This window comes from Empidonax traillii, unplaced genomic scaffold (assembly GCF_003031625.1).
Source record: "Empidonax traillii isolate 1590-97213 ecotype Southwest subspecies unplaced genomic scaffold, ASM303162v1 scaffold394:size533684, whole genome shotgun sequence".
Classification (NCBI taxonomy): domain Eukaryota; kingdom Metazoa; phylum Chordata; class Aves; order Passeriformes; family Tyrannidae; genus Empidonax; species Empidonax traillii.
In genome coordinates this window covers 507269-525026 of record NW_020955587.1, presented here as the reverse complement: position 1 = coordinate 525026, position 17758 = coordinate 507269, and the positions used below count along the sequence as shown (strand labels likewise).

The 17758-nt window shown below is 36.3% G+C and overlaps 1 long non-coding RNA gene across 1 annotated transcript in view; it reads left to right on the top strand.

The window, feature by feature from the left end:
* Window positions 1–9087: 9087 nt before the first annotated feature.
* The window catches only part of LOC114062273, a 71020-nt gene continuing 62349 nt past the window's right edge, over window positions 9088–17758 (top strand). The window contains exon 1 of the long non-coding RNA XR_003572332.1: window positions 9088–9116. This is a non-coding gene — a long non-coding RNA (uncharacterized LOC114062273). The remainder of the gene's footprint in view (window positions 9117–17758) is intronic.

Below are 17758 nucleotides of genomic sequence, written 5' to 3'. Positions count from 1 at the left end.
CTTTGATCATATCAAAGGCAGACAGGGGAATAATTTCAGTTTGTCTGTGAGCTACATAGACTCTTTATTGGATATCTTGCTTTCCCATCCAATTATTTACATATGAAATGAATAATACCATTCCAGTTTTGTTCCCTTTCTTTTCATCTTCTTATATATGTTACTTCCATTTTGTATTTCCAGATCACAAAAATTTCAGAAGAGTGGTCTCTGTATTTTTTAAGTAGTACTGTGCATGCAAGAAACACTTATACATAAATAAAAGGAAACAGAATTTCACTTTTCTTACAAAACTGAGAGTATATAACCACATTTTAATTCCTTGTCCAGAGAGAGAGAAAGAAATTAGGATTGAACTAAGTGTCATTAAAGCCTCAGTGGATTCATTTGCCAAAAAGTATGCATGCCTTTGTGAATATATACACATATGTATGATCTCCATACACTTCTACGCAGATGCAGTTTTTGAAGTGCAATAGAAATCCATATGGTATGTCTACATCATGAGAGGTTTCCCAGATATCTAAATTTCTCATAAAGGTGAAACATTATGATGTACACTCTTAGAAGAACTCAAGAGGAGGTACAGTAGCAGTTTGTATTAGTTTTTCTGTGTGACATCCTACAGCATTAGACAGGCACAGAGAGCTCAAGACATTCCAAGGTAGGGGGAGAGGATGAAGCACGGAACAAAATCTGTCCTGAAACTTTACTTCTTCTAGTTTTTAATGGAAAATCTTAGTGGGCTGAATATTATCTCTGTCAGAAAATCTGTGATGACTGCACTCTCACCCACAGCACAGATGAAAAAAATCAAAGAAAAAGCTAAATCTTTACATTCAAGAAGCATAGAGAATGACTATTTTAACTTCTAAAGTAGAACTTACAACAAATATTAACAAACAAGCCATGTAAGGTACTAATTATTCAAAAACTCTATACTAGGAAAATTTTTTAACAATAAAGACTTGTAATAAGTAAGATCTTTCTTTTTGAAGTGTGCAGACTTACCATAGCAAAGCTCAATGCATTACAAGAGTTATTATCATCTGCTGATATAGTCATGTTTCAGAGGCCATTCTTCAGTCACTACAAGGAATTATGTCAAAAATGTATTGTAACTAATGAATTTAGCTCTTACATGGGAATTCAACATGATGAATGTATAAAAAGACTCACAGACTGGGTTGGAAGGGATCTGAAGGATCATTTGGTTCCATTCAGCCTGAGCTTAAATACTTCCAGGGATGGGGCATACACAACTTCTCTGGGCAACTGTGCAGTGCCTCACCACTCTCACAGTGAAGGATTTCTTCCTTATGTCTGATCTAAATGTATTCTTTTTTAGTTTGAAGCCATCCCCCTCTGTCCTATCACTACGTGTTCTTGTAAAAGGTCACTATCCATCTTTAGGCCCCCTTTAGATACTGGAAGGCCACAATTAGGTCACCCCTAAGCCTTCTCTTTTCCAAACTGAATAAATCCAATTCTCTCAGCCTTTCCCCATAGGAGAGGTGCTTCATCCCTCTTAGCTTTTGGAAGGATGCTTCACTTTGGGGCAGGAAAGCTCAGGAGTGCATCATAAAACAGTTTATACAGAATATATATATACATAAAAAATTAGTAGAACTTAATACCATGTACAAATACTCAAAATCCTAAATAGTTAACAAGCCAAAGACTTTGAGATCAAGTGTGTGTGCCATAATGTGGATGGCAGCACTATGGAGATCAGAAGTGCTGGGGTGCATCTGTTGCTACAGTTTGTCTGGGAAAATTGAACTCATTGTTCATCGTTTCATTTGAATTCATTTTTTCATGTTATTTTCCCTATTCTATATTTTTGACAATTTCAACTAGTTCTCATCTTACATATATATATATAATAGACAAGCTTTTATGCACTACTTTTATTCTGTGACTTAATTAATTAAAATTTACTGGGGTCACCAAAACTTTTTGTTCTGAAACTTTGTGGTTCTGAGGTTAATTCATTGTGTTGAAAGCACACAGTATTCCCACCTTTAAGTCAAAATACCTAATTTCATGTAATTTATTCTTGTTTCATTTATATTTCTGGTTTAATGAAGCATTGTTTCTAACTTGGACATAAAGTCTATGTATTGAGTAATATTCTGATGCAAACTTACAAAGCTAAGGAAAAACAGAACTGTAGAGTTCCCTGGGCATCCAAAGACCCAAAAGAATACTGAAATAGAATTATTCCTAATTCTCAGATAATTCTATACAGGTTATTTTTCCAGAGTGACAAAATTAGTCCATTGAACAAATTCTGTGGGACCTTTGCCACATTTGTATCTCTTAAGTCTGATGCTTTACTTCAGTGATTGGATTTTGAAAATAATTTTTTATAAAGATTTCATTATATCTGACACACAGCAACATAGCACTTCAATTTCAAATTAGGTTAAATATCTTTAAAGGTATCAAGGTTTACAACAGAGGTTTCCATTTGGCAGTTCCAATATTTAGCGAAATATCCTCTGTTCTTTTTATCATAATGGAAAAAACACATTACTTTTAATTTCCATGACAATATCTATATTTTTAATATTTTATAAAACCTAGAAATCTGAAAGAAATTGTATATTTACAATGTTCTGGAAACAAAAAACAGTGTTTTGATTCACACTGTTAAAAATTAAAAATCTTGTTTCACCCTGAAGCTTTTTGATTTTTTTTTTAATGTGTACATAGTAAAAATAAGAAAAAGGTGAGTTTTTTTTTTTTTTTTTTTTTTTTTTTTTTTTTTACAAAACCAGGTAATTTTCAACCAGTTGAAAAAATAGATTCTTTTGTAGAAGTCCTTCAGTCAAAATAAAGACAGGATACTCTCCAGGCCTCTTACCCCACACTTACCAGATACACTGAGTTGCTTAAAATAATTCCAAGGAAAATAGAACAATGGCATTGATATTCATCTTTTTTCTTCTTAAACTACAGCTGCCCACCCAGGAGCTGCTGCATTGATCTCTAAAGCTCAGGTAATTAGGAGAAAATTTTACAGTAAAAAACCTGTTCAGTGAGAGTCTCTCTCTCAAGGACCAAAAAGACAGTTTATCTAAATGAACACAAGTAATTGCTCTATATATAGATATATATATAAAAAAAAATAAATAAAATTCAGGGCTCCTTTTGTTAAATTTGAGCTGGTAAATTATGACTGCTCTAATGATATGCTCTTAGGAGAATAATCTCAAGATATTGTCATTTTTCAGGACAAACCTCCAGGTCTGCTTTTCCTTTTCCTTCCCTTTTTGGCATTGATGTTCTCATTAGTGCCTTTACTAAATATTGAGATGAGTGTTAATATGTTAATTGGTCTCAATGAGTAAGATCATGATGTATACAGATCACGCTTTTTTTCTTCTCCATGTGATATTCAGGGACATGAAATATAGCCCTCAGATAAAATTGATTTATTTCTGAAAATTATAGTATAGAATCCAAAATTAATTTTAATTTCAATCTGGATTAAATTTATCACTTATATTCAATGAGAGGTCATTAAAAGACTTGATCATCATTTTAATAGCAACTGTTGTTATACTGGGAAAGAAGATGTCCAAGTCAGGCTGACATTTTTAACACTGACTCTAATACATTTTTATCCAAAATGAAATAAGGGAGGAAAAATGTTTAGATCCAATCTGGAGTTTGGATCAAAGTATGCTCTTCCAAAAAATCCAAAGACAATTTTAGAAAACTGTCTAATGATATTTTAGAAGATATGACATAAATTAAGGAATAATCAGTCTCAGCCTGGCATATAACTAAATGAAACAGTTTTGCATCCTTTAGGCTACATCTATACTTTCTTGTGATCTACTTCAAGGAATAATTGCTGAATAATTGCTCCAATTAATCTGGAGCAGTGTGCATCCTCCCCATTCATGGCTAGTGCCTTCTAAAACCAATTTGCTTTATCTACACTGCACAGCACTTGGAGCATCACCAGCTGAGAACAAATTCCATAATCTGTTGTGCCAACTTAATGCTAACACCCTTCAGCATGCCACACTACCCATCTGCCTGTTCTCATGTGCCACAGGCCTGCACCATCAAATTTCAAAAACAGCCATATGAAGCCAACCTCTGCTTGGAGGTCGTGGAGACAATAGGCTGCACCTGCAGCTGCCACTGCTGCATCCCCAGCGTGGTCTTACCATCTTGTCAGGTCTGCCACTGGGTCAGCCTTTGGATAGGATGTCAATGATAAAAAAAAGTCTGAAGAAGAATTGAAGAATGCATTTGTTGATTATGTATGGGGAAACATGGTGTTGCACTCTGGCTCAAGGAGTCCAGACTTGGACATAGGACCTCAGGCATGATCTTAATTGTGGCGTGGAAGGATCACTTCCATGGACTTGATTTTCTTTGCTGCCAGTGTGCACTGCTGGCTCACATACAGATTGTTGTCTACTGGGACACTTAGGTCCTTTTCTTCAAAGCTGTTTCAAACAGACAGTTCCAGAATACACAGTTCTGCTGTGCATTCCAGCTGACACACCACCTGCCTCCCTCACACACCATGTTTCCCGCCCAGATGCTACTGCCTCATAACCTGCCGTCAGCATCCAGGTGGCAGCTCTCTTCTTCCAAGCCTACCATCTCCCTGCTGAAAGCCACCCACGCCTTTCCTCTCCTGCCAGTGGTGGCTATCTGCAAGGGTCCAGCCCTGCCTGACCAGTTCCTGAGTGGCCGTGGGCTGGGGGCGGCATGGAGGAACCTCACGAGGGAGTTTCCAGCAACACCGATGGGTGTTTACCCCAATACTGGATATGCAAATCCCATGGGAGCCAGCCTCATAGCATGTAGAGACTGAGATGAGAGAGGGTTGGAGAAGGCAGACTGCTGCAGATGGGTCTGTGAGGGACAGCTGGTATTGGTTCCTGCCCCCTGTGTGCCTGTTGGATATGAGCAGGCTGTGGGGTGTCCAGTTGGGGTTTCTTTCAGCTACCTTGTGAGCCTGTCATGCTTCTTCTGTGACAGGCAGGAGCTCCTGACATACTGAGGAAACAACACTTCCATGGAACAGTGGTGTTGAACAAGGCTCATGGCTTTCTCTCACCTGGATCCTTGGCCCAGCTTAGTGTTTGGGCATAGCTGGCTCCTGTCTGACCCATGTCCCCAGTAGGGGTATGGAATCCCAGCATTCTCTCTGTGGGGTGCCATCGCGGGCAGCTGGATGCCCCCAGTTGTAACTGGGCAGCCTGAAAGCTGCTGGGAAGAGCCACTCTGAGTGGCATGTTCCCAGTTTTTTTGGGGAAAGGAAGATTTTTGTGATGCTCTGTAAAATCACAGAGATACCAGAAGAAGGGAACTACAAGGGTGAAAGAAAGAAAACCCCTGAGAAGGTTTCTTGGGAGGGGATGTATAATTGCTGATTTACTAAGGAATGTGCAAGAGAAGCAGCAGTTTTTTTTCCTGGTGCATGTGCTTGTGTATTCTGAGAAGGAGTAGGGGTGAATGAAGTCTTTTTTGTCCCTCCTTGCAATGACATTTTGACAAGTCATTTATTTACTTCACTTGTAGCTGGCCTTATGAAATGATGATTATTCTGCTGTTGGATCTGACCACTTTAAATTTTACACATCTAGTACAGCAAAGAATTTAATTTTTGAACAGAAATATCTATGCACTCAATGGTCTTACTTGTGTGTTTGTTGTTAGGTGTCTTACAGAGACAGGGACAGCAGATATTTTGAAATGGTATATTTTTGACATTGCACACTTTCATATTTCTGGCAGAAATCCAATCTTCTGGGCCCAATTAGGTTCTCACCTCTGGTGATGCTTATTTGAATCTCCAATCACTAACCTCTCAAGAACAAAGTGAAAGTAATATTGAAGTGACCTGACCTAGTCTGAGTATTTGTCAGCAGCTGAAAGTGAGACCTTTTTTCTCAGGTCTTGGTCACTAACAGTGTCAAAGGCTAAAAACCTGTTTGAAACAACTATCTGGCTTTCATATACAGTATATTCCATTTCAGATACAACTTTGTCTTTTAACCATACAAATTGTGCCTTGTATTTCATTGTTTCACAGAGTTTGGAGGTAGTTTCTGCGACACTAAAGAGCAAATGAGTGACAGCGCTATTACAAGCTTTACGATATTCAGGATGTATCTGTATATATATTCACTTACTATAATATCATTCTCTTTCTTTGAAAAACCTCACATAGTATATTTTTTCCTGTACTAGTAAATACAATTGGTTTACTTTATAAAAGATTGCCAGTGAGGAGGCTTGGGGTGCACTAGAATCTGGGAGGAGATAGAGCTGGGATAGATGACCCCAGACGACCCAAGGGTTATTCCATACTGTATGATGTCATTCTCAGCAAGAAAAGCTGAGGAAGAGGAAGGAAGAGGAAGGAAGAGACATTTAGAGTTACTGCTTTTATCTTCCCAAGTAATGGTTACACAATGATGCAGCCCTGCTTTCTTGGAAATGGTTAAACATCTGCTTGCTGATAGGAAGTAGTGAACAAATCCCTTATTTTGCTTTGTTTTTTTGAGCAGCTTTTGCTTTGCCTATTACACTGTCCTTATCTCAACACACAAGTTCTCTTAACTTTACCCTTCTGATTCTCTTCTCCATCCCACTGCAGGGAGTAAGTGAGTGGCTGAGTGGAGCTTAGCTGCCTCCTGAGCTTAACCCACAACAGAAGTTGTTTTAAAAGGAGCACAGGAGTTTAACATCTCAGTAAACTGCATAATCAATACAGCATTGGACAGAAGCATACTGAAGCAAGTTCTTCCTAAGTCTGATCAGTAGTGAAATAGTTAAAATTAACTTATAAATGGTCATTTTTATGTTTCAAAGTTAACAAGCAATAAAACGAATGAAACGATTTAACTCTCTTGTAGAGACTGCAGTGGAGTAGCAGCAGAATTTGAATTAAAAAAAAATCTAAGTATTAAAGTATGTAATACATTTATTATGCATTATGCAGTTCTTAAAAACAGAAAAACTATCCACATACTCGTTATATTCAGAATTATTATTCTTACTCTGAATCATGAATACTCTGATTAGATGTCTTGCCAACAACTTGAAAAATATGCAGGCCATTTACATCTTAAAGATGGAGATATTTTTTTCTTTCAGTGCCTCTCTTCCTCAGATCAGTTAAATGGTGAGGTTGGACTTCATGGATCTACAGTTTAAAGTATTAATTAAGAATTTTGTTCTATTTTTGACAGTGTCTCTGGCTAAAGATCCAGGTTATCTTCATTGGAATTCCTGGCAGGATTTCTTCATAAAATACTCCATAACAAGAAAATTTCAAAATGAAGTGTTCTTCGGAGACTTCATAGTCTCCAAGCCCTCATTACATCGCCATTTATACAATATGCTTCCTAATCACCAGGGTCACTTTGCTGTGAAGGTACATCACAAAGGGAAAGCAGTAAATCTCATAGAATATTTCACAACCTGCTCTGGCAATTAAGGTTTTAAATGGCAACTTCTCCACATAGCCAATAAAATGAGAATCAGAAGGCATCTGCAGGATAGCTCAGATAAAATGAGCCAACTGCTGTCTCGTAATATTTCACATTGAGAGAAAGAACACATACTAAACTAAAAGACAATATACATGGTTATGGCACCTCACTGTGTAGCAACAAAAACTCCTGTGGAGTTCTATGGGTTCATAGGACAAAATACTTTTAGGAGTTCATTTCAAATATACTGCATTTCTTTAAGCATTCAGAGGATGAAAATCCATTTTCTTTCTCCTTTTGAGAGATACAGTATGTTGCCAAGGATCTCCCCTCTAACTGTAAAAGATCTTCATTGAATTCAGTCTGGACAGTCTCTCCAGTGCTTCCATTTTCCATTAAACTGGAAACAAGATTATAATATATTTCCAGCCAGTTTTAGAAGATTTCAATCCACTGAGTATGCTATCGCTTTTTGCAGGAACACCATAAGTCAGGCTAGAGTCGCAGAAGCTAGAGGATTGAGGTTTTTTTTGAAAGTACTTTTGCTCCCTGTATTTTGCATTCTTCAAAATGCTACAAAGAACTGTGTCAGTGCAGCTCTCTGTTTTAGTGCAGAAACAAGATAGCTGAACATTGTAACTGAGAATTTTGTACCTAGATATTTTTCAAATACTAGAGAAAGATTCTGTTGTCTTTGAAACCTAGAGACATTTAAAATTACATTTTGAAAATGAGGGAAACTAGGGTGGAAATTCTGGAAATTATTCAGCAAAGATAGAAAAGAGGCATTGTCACACATATGAGGATGAATATAGGAAAGATGCAAAAATCTGAACTTATTTACACAAAAGTGGTCAAGCCATAGATGAATTCTTAAATTGTTAGTGATGACTCTCTAGTTGTTATTTATTCCAGATGTAGTATTATTATTTCTTATTTAAGGACATTTATTAACCCCTGTCATTGAATATTAACTGTACAACATTAGAACATATGAATTAGAAATAAGAGTTATTTACCACATTAGAACTCGGGGAAATCAAGAAGTTTAAAATTTGCTTTTCATAGTATAAATTTAGACAAATAAGTAAACAATTAAAGCTGTCTCAAAATTATCTGCATGTGTCCTGACAGTCTTAAACAGTACTAAAAGATCACTGACACATGAACATAAAAAATGTTAAGAGTTGCTAAATATTCTGTAGGGAATTTTTTCTGAGATGGTCCACTCAAAAATTGTGTATCTCAATAATAACCTTGTCTAGTTAAACAAACTCATTAAATTCTCAAAGTATGTTAATTTTAAAATGTTACATTAAAATTTTGTTTTTATCAATTATTTTTAATAGTAGTATTATATTCCAGAGTTCTGGAATGTAATTTTCTACTTCTTTATTGTGTCACTTAATTATGTGATGAAGTGTCACTTTACGGCATTGAAAAAAAATATTCCCTAACACTATCAAGTTAGGAAATAGTCAATAAAGCTGTGTCATATTTAAGTACAGATAATATTAATGAATCTTGGGTCTTTGCATCTGTTACTATTGTAGGAAACTCCATCATGCAGGTGAAGAAGAGGAATAAGATTCTTTGTTGTGCCACTGAAAAATTAGAAGTTACTCAAGACTTGAGCAAAGAGTAAGTCCTATAGAAACTTATAGCTGTCAGAGAAGTGGTTGCAAGGTAAAAATGAAACTCTAGGACTTTTCATATGACTCTAAACCACACTGCATGCTGTTAGGTTCACATGATGTTGAGGATGCCCCATCCCTGGAAGTGTTTAAGGCCAGGCTGGATGGAGCTCTGAGCAACCTGGTCTAGTGAATGGTGTCCTTGTCCATGGAAGTGGAGTTGGAATTAGATGATCTTTAAGGTCCCTTCCAACCCAGTCCATTCTATAATATGTGTTCCTGCAGTGATGATTATAGCCATATTTTTGAAAAAGCAATCAAGCATCTACATTAAAAATCAAAAAAAAGTGTCATGAAGTTATGTTTTTTATTCAATATTTATGATCACAAGCCCCAAGGACTCTTTAAATCCTTTGAAAAGTCATTTTAGAGTCAGCGTACTCTTGCCTTCCTCCTGCCACAAAATTTGAAAAAGTGGATCAGCAGAAGAAAAGGAACCACAAATTCTCATAAAAATATTCTAGTTTGTACAATCTTGTCTCACAGGATTAATTACACATATTTTGAACTAAAATCCATATCTAGGTATCTTTGAAAACCAGAGATAACATACTTAGTTGAACTTTGTTTTTCAAACTGTACTGCAAAGTGAACTGCTACAGATAATAAAGGTGTGCTGAGTGCGAGCTGTGGTGGACACCAGTGAGTAATAGAGGCTTAAGTGTTGTGAAAAGGGATACTTCATTGCAGTCCTTTTCTTCATCTGGTAAATCTGCAGAGAATGTTGAAAAACACTGGTCCAAAAATCCTGAAACAAACAAAAAATAAAAATCCTGAAACTGACAGGATATTTCACAGTAGAGAGAATAAAGAATTTCTTTCAAAATTGTGCTTCGTACAGTGAAGTTTCACTCATCTGCATGCCGAGTCCTGTAGACTCTGAACAGTCAACAAGTGCTGAACTACCAGACACAAGGAATACAGCAGATGAATTTCAATGCAATAGTCAAACCTCTGTAGTTTAGCATTCTTTACTTGCAAAATTATTTCAACTGGTTTGACCCCTAATTATTGAAAAACTTACTATGCTTCGAGTTAAAAAAAAAATTAAAAAAAAAATGGTAAAGCCTAGGAAGTTTAATTTTACTTCATTTTAATCCAAAAAGCATAGACTTCAAAGGAATCTGCAAGCCAAGTGGCAGGCCAGCATACATTCAGGGGCTATTCCTCAGTTGTATTCCTTTGTGTTTTTCCTTTATGCTGTCTCTCTAATTACATGGATACTCCACAGCCAACTAGAAATTATTTAAAGGCTCATCAAATGTTTCTAGGGCAGACCTTCCTCTTCCTCATTCCAGCAGAAGGCTGGTGTGATGTACTAGAGGATAATAGATATGGTAGGGAACAGCATTACTTGGAAAGAATGCCTCTAAGTTTGTTCTGGGGATGTTGCATTGACATTTACATCTTAACTTCCACATAAATAGTTTAGGCTTTTTTCTTGTGCACTGGACTTTTACAATAACCTCTTCATATGCTCAATTCAGTATTCTGAGTTCTTAAAGCTTAGGGAAAGATGTCAAAAAAGATTTCTAGGTTTTAGTGCTTCTATAGCTGTTGTACAGAATATGGCATAAACTTTCTAGCAAAAATGATCCCCTCTTTGAAGGTGGAAAAGCACAAACATTTAGTCTGATACTATAGGGTCCTGTGCTATTGCAATGTCCCTCTGCACCTTTGGAAAGCAAGAGTAGAATTTGCTTTACGTCTCAGTTGTAGCTCCTACAATAAATTTTGTTACTCTAATGGTTATGACTGTGTTAAACACAGTGTCCAGTCTGACAGCCTGACACTTGGGGATCATAAATGTACCATCTCCAAGGAGAAAGCAAAGGCTATCACTGTCATTTAGAATGACGTTAAGTTAGCTGAAGTTACTCCTGTGTGAAAATGTTATCTTTCGGGAATACCCAGGAACAGTTGGAGAGAGAAGGAAGAATTTCTTTGCAAAATGGTTAATCATTACAGTTTTTGCTTGCCTTTGAGCATTTGCACATATAATTTTGTAATTAGCAGATTTAATTGCTTTCTGACACTGAGGATTAAGTAGCCTGCCCTGCTCTCCACTCTCAGAGCCATTAGTGTGCCTGTTGCCAAGGTCAATTGAGTCCATTTCAGTACTATTTCTCATCTATGCCCCTCTTACTAAGTGAATACTTCAGGATGCCCAAGAACAGAGCATATATCAAGGCCCCATTCTGTCTCTACTGTCTACAGTAGAAAATTTCAGGACAATCGCACTCAGTCCTTTTACTCTGGAAGTTATTATTTATGCTAAGATATTTACCAACAAAGGTTATCAATATATCAGTGTTCAATACTTTTTTTTTTCTGACACAGTGGGAATAAATAATAATTACAGAAAGCGTGACAGAATCACTTTATCACAGAATCAGAAAGTAGAATTCAACTGCAGTGTTAAATCCTATGAACTATGTGGGTTGCTTAAATTTCTTTAGTTTCCAGTGTCAGATATGATTAATTATATCTTCAATTTACCGTAATATTTACATTCATTTGCATGTTGTTTTCATCAGTCTTGAAGATGCTAGGAGCTGAGAGAAAAATTCTGGGGTTTAGTATGCTTTTTCTGAACTTCAGTGGTTAGCTTATTGAAATGAAATTCCATATTACAGTAGTTCCCACACGTATGTCTACTGCCACACTCTTTCACATTGCCTAAGAGTTTAACACTTTCTTACAATAAGTGAATATCAATATGACATCAAATTATACTATTACAAGGACTATTATCATTACCCTGAAACATATGGAAATATATTAAAACACAAAAGTGTCAAAATAAAAGCTTTCTAGTGGAACAGGACAGTACAGATCATGATGTAATTTTACTCTCCAAGAACAAGTCTGAATTAGCACTAGGGAAAACTACAAAGGATTTATTATATCAATTCATCATTTGAAGTGGCAAGACCAAAAGCAAAAACAAGAAAGAAAGAAAGAAAGGCAAAGTTTGAGCAATTTTACTTTATTTATTTTTTTCAAACTTTCCTCAAATGTGGAAAAGGACTCTGTTTTTTTTAAGGAAGTTTGTGGATTGTGAAAATTACATGGATTTGGAAAGCAAACAAATTAATGAAAGAAAAATCCATCTTGAACTCTTGAATACAAGATCTTCACCTCTAATTGCAACTGTCCTCAAATGGTAAACTGCTGGATTCTGGAAAAATATTCAGAGCATTCCTTCTCTTATTGCTTTAATTTTATGCTCTTGCCACAATACTGTAGATTGTTTTGTTCAAAGAATGTTGATTTAAATTGTGCCTGACTCTATTTTCTTGCAAATTACCTGGAAAAGTGAATAAATCTTAAAGTGATTAAGTTTGCTCATGACACTTTCAGAATAGTATAGATGCAGACCATCATCACAGAATGACAGACTTTATAAAACTCAGTGGGTAATAAAATGAAAAATTAAGTTTAGAGTAAATAGACATCAAATACTATCAAATAAAAATAAAACTTATTTTCATATGTGAAATGGTGGTTTCAGAGTTGTCCGTTACCAGTCAGGACTGAGATCACAGTCTTATGAATCACAGCTTCATAAAAGCATCAGTTTAGTATCTAATAATTGTGAAAAAGCAATAAAATGTTAAAGATGATTAGGAAAGAAATAGATTACAAAACATGGTTTAACAACTTCTTGGATACTGTATGTATAACATAGGAAATAAAACTGATTGACTTGTTCCTATACAGTCATGGAGGACAGGACACATAATTAGAATGTTTTTCCCAGTACTTCCCCATATTTATGATGTTATCTTTGGCTATCTAGATTAATTCACATAGGGAATTATTTAATTTCAATGAGCAATCAAGAAAAGCAGAGGCAAAAGTCATCATAGTAGTTATTAATGTAATCAAGAAATACTGAATCTCATTTTTAAATAGTCAAGAGATTTTGGCCCTGTGCATGCTGTCTAATTAATGTTACTTTGACTTTAAGTTCATCAGTCTTATTTCTCCAAACTAAGCATGTGCACATTTTAATGCAACTGCTCTCTGTTTGACACTTTTGAACAGATGAGTTCAGGTGTGTAAACTCTGATGGATTCTTGTGACTGTCCATGTTGACATAACTGTTGAAAACTTTTATGTTAGAGCATGTAAGACCCCAGGCTCCGACCTATGAGCTCATTGAAGAAGTTTTACTTTAAAATATACAAGGCTCCAAAAATTCGTCAGATTTGTTAAAAGGGCCTTCAGTTCTTTTATACCTTGAGAGGGCATAAGGGAGAAGGTGCCACACAGGTTTTCTCAGGAGGTAAAATAACATACTTTTACTGACAAAGTTTAGAAGACAAGGTAACGGTAAAAGTTTGAAGGGTGATATTCAACCAAAATTAAGCATTACACAAAGTATTGACTTAGCACATACTAACCATTACAACTTAGCAAAATCCAACCCAACCAGGTCTAAATTACTCAAAATATCAAGAAAGGAGATTAAGAGAAGAAGAACTAAAGAAAGAGAGTGAAAAAGAGAGAATTATAGCTGGAGTACCATGCAATTCCAGCTTCCCTGTGTCCAGATGGTAAGGTCCAAACACATGGAGACGACATGTCTTTGGTTTTGTCTGCTCTGGTCCTCCTGTTACCACCCCTCTAGGCAGGACTTCTGGCCCACTGGCCATTCTGACTCTGGGGCAAGGCGTGGGCCAGTGCTCCTGATGTGCCAGCCATTCTGGGGCTCTGTTAGGGACTCCATGGGGTGTGGTGTGGGGAGTGCTCCTGGGCTGCTTTTGACTCACAGCTGATCCAATTCCGCCCCAGGAGGCTCAAAGGGGCTGGGGTATGGAACAGGGCACCACCTCACCTCCATGATATTTGATCTGTCCCTTACTCTCTGCCTCCCCCCCTCCCAACTTGAGTTGGTCCGAGCCAATAGGTGTCTCACAAAACATTCACTTCTGCAAAATGTTGCCCTCGTGATAGGAACAGCATAATATGGCCACTGTTACACCAGTCAAGATGGAGGTTGCTCACTGGAGTTTGCCTGGTAGGTTCCGTGAGGTTGCATTTTGACGGTTCTTGTCCAGGCTTTTCTAACTTAAAGCCAGTTTTCAAGCTAATATTGCAGTGTAAATAGCTGGATAATAAAGACTTCTGTGCAAGCATGATGGTGAGTTAATATGACAGCAAAGCCCCATTCTCCATTGTAAGTAACAAGATTATTTTTACATTGGTGAATTCATGCTTTAAACCCCTTAAAATACAAACCTGGAGTTATATCCCAGCGAAGCACTCTATTGTTAATAATGGAAGCTTTTATCTTTCATTTTAGACACTAAGACAAGTCGTAGCCATGACAGATATATGGTCTGATTTAGGATATTCTTCTCTGGGAAATATTAAGACTTCCCTATCCCAACCACCCACATACAATTGTCTCTAACAGAAAAGAATAGCAGCACTGGAAGAAAAAGACCATGCAGAGCATTAGGAGATTCAGCTGATAGTAAACAGTAGTTTGCTTTGTTCCTATACTTATTTCATACACTGCCATGTTTAAGGATGTTCTTTTTGTCAATAAGTGGATGAATTGATACAATGCCTTTGAACTTAACAACCATTTGTGTTTTGATCTTAAAACTTATAGTAGCACAAGAACCCAAACATAAAATTTCGATCTCTTATGTGCAATTGGATTCATAATTCCTCCATTATTATTCTGATTATTATTTTCATTCTATTAGCTTCTTCACCTTTAGCTAATGTGACATTCCTGTGCTATGGGAAATCAATGTGGTACAAATTTCTTGTGCCACCATAACAATGTTGATTTAGGTAAAAAGACCAAATATCAGATAGATAGAATAAAGAAAGAGATTAAAAGAAACAAAACTTATCTGTTTTTGGATGTCTACTCAGTTGTTGGTAAAAATGGGTGTGGTCTGTAGGATAGAAAAAGGCTTGTTTATTGAGTGCATGTAAACCGAATAAAGCTTACTTTCAGCATAATTAGCTTCAACCCTGCATCTGACACTGGCTGCATAACTCAGGCTCGACCAAAGCTTTATATTGTCTTCACTTCAATATTTTCTGTCTGATTTTATATGTACATTTAAGTGTATGCTGCTGTACCTCAAATTCTTCCATTAATTTTTTTGTGTAACTCTTGTCACCAGTGAGAGCAGGTATCGTGTGCTACAAATCATACCTGCTTTCTGATCATGAAGATAACGCTGAGGAAAGAAGATAGATATGAGGGAAGGAAATTCTTTGATTGGACTACTTTTCCAGTGCCCTGCAAGGAAATGATGTAATTTTACTAAAGAACATAAGATTTAAGGAGGGCAAGGGTTTTAAGAGGGATGAAATTGAATTTTGCAACTACATTTGGCGATCCCTCAGTTATTCAGGGTTTTTTCTTGTTTTATCAGAGTAAGTACTCTGAGGACCTTACGTCTTCTGAGACTTCTGATTTATATTTAGTTCAGAAAATTAAGGTTATAAATTTACTTCAACGAGAATTCATAGGCTGCCATGGATATTTTTCCCTGGCTGTGGGTGCTTGAGACAGGCTGAGACAAAGCCATCCCCTAGCTTTATGGTAATTATCAGGATGACCACAAGCCCATGGCCCAGAAGAACATTTCATGTTCAGAATACACTTTCCCTTGAGAGGCTTCTTGCCACCCTGCTGCAACTGCAGTGCCAGCCTTTGTGAACCTCCTAACCCTTGTCTAGTCCTAACCCAGTGCTCATTGGCTGAGCACTAAGCCAGTAACTCCCAACAACTGCTCAGAGGGATCTTTTCAAACCTATCTGTCCTTTAGGACTATTGTTAATGCTGGCATTTATAGCTGGAGGTTTGAGGGACATAAAGTCTAGTGCATAAAGGCTTTGTTGGGGCTTAGTAGCATCCTTGAAGAAGTGACCTAAACTCTGTAAACTCATGTGATTACCTGTACATCTATCTGGATTATGCTTTCTTTCTTTTACCCTGTTATTCCTGTGTTCATTTGTGCTTGTTTTTCTGTAGACTATTTAGCAGCTTCATCTTTGTGTTTGCGTACTTGAGAGAGAGAGAATCTGAGACATGGTAAATATGGAAAAACCTAGAGATTGTGCCTGAAATTAGATTATTTACATGTAACTGCATCCTAGATGAAAAAATGTTTCTTTTACCAGCAGCTAAGAATGGAATTTTCTTCTACATTTTGCCATGCAAAATTCTTTTGCAAGGTCAGAGATAAGATTTGTCTAAACTTGACTTTAAGTTTCTATAGTTCCTCTTTCACTTTTGTTGAATGTGATTTTCTATGGATATTATTTGTTGAATATTATGTTGCAGATGGCCACAGTTGAACTGGCAGGGAAAATTCTCTTTCCTATTGATCTACAGCATTTAGAAAACATGTACTAAGGTACAACTGATTTTTTGAACACAAGTAATTTTTTGTATCAGAAAAGTTGGATGTGATAGAATTTTATGCTAACACAGACTTATATTGTATGTATAGTAAGCTTTCAGTACTTTAAATTTGAATAGTTAATCATAGCTAGCAGTTCTTTTCTATAGGACTGCAGGTAGTACAAGTGACGTAAGTTTGTATTGTTGAGGATTGATTTATGTGATAGAAACATATGAAAGGTATTATGTTCCCTACGTACAAAGAAAAAGGAGTGTTTCCTTTTCTGAAATACAGCTTTCTGATAAATTGATTTTTAGAGTGTTATTTAGAAAAGACATCAGTCTTTTAAAATGCTGCTGCCATGTTTGTTATTAGTCATTGATTTGCTGACTTGCCATTCCCTTCTACTCCCTTCTCTTACCTATCTACTTATTTATTTTTCCTTTGGAATGTGAAGAGAATGAATTTACGTAGTTTGTCTCCAAGAGCCAGAGCAGTCCTCCTCATGAGTAGGAAAGAGCATGTGTCAGCATGTGTCAATTTTTAAACTTATTTTAGGTAGAGTTTATACAACAATGTGAAGAGTACTTGGACAGTTCTGATCCAAAAAAAGTAGAAAAAGGTACATCCAATAGGATGTTTTGGATTGATCTTTGGTAATTAATGAAGCCCTAATCTTATGTATAAAGGAGTTTATCACGGTAAGCAGATCGAAGAAGGAAAATAATGAAAAGGAAACAAAAGCAAACCAAACCCCCAGTAAATACTAAGTCTCTGTAGACAAAATAGGCAGAGAAATTTAAATATGATATTTGTTTTGCTTTCTCCAAATGAGACAGAGATAAGAAGAATTACAATAAAACAAGAATCTGTACCAGCCTAGCTGTAGAAAAAAAAAGTTTTTATTCATACATTATTTGGTCTCAGTTGTCTGCAAATTAATGTTGGCTATGTAATGCAAAAAAGTCTTCTCAAAGCTGACCAGTGTACTCTATTTGGATAGATATTTTTATACATTTCAATCTCTTGTTCAGTTAAGAAAAGACATGAAAGAAAGATAAGGAATAAAATCTGTTTCATGGGTTGTCATCTCTCCTAGCTTTCCAGTACTACTGTCGTCCTATAATAGTGCAATTTTTCCTTTTTTTCCCTTTAAATTGACATCTCTTTTTATTATGAAGGTAATTTCCTAATTATTATAACA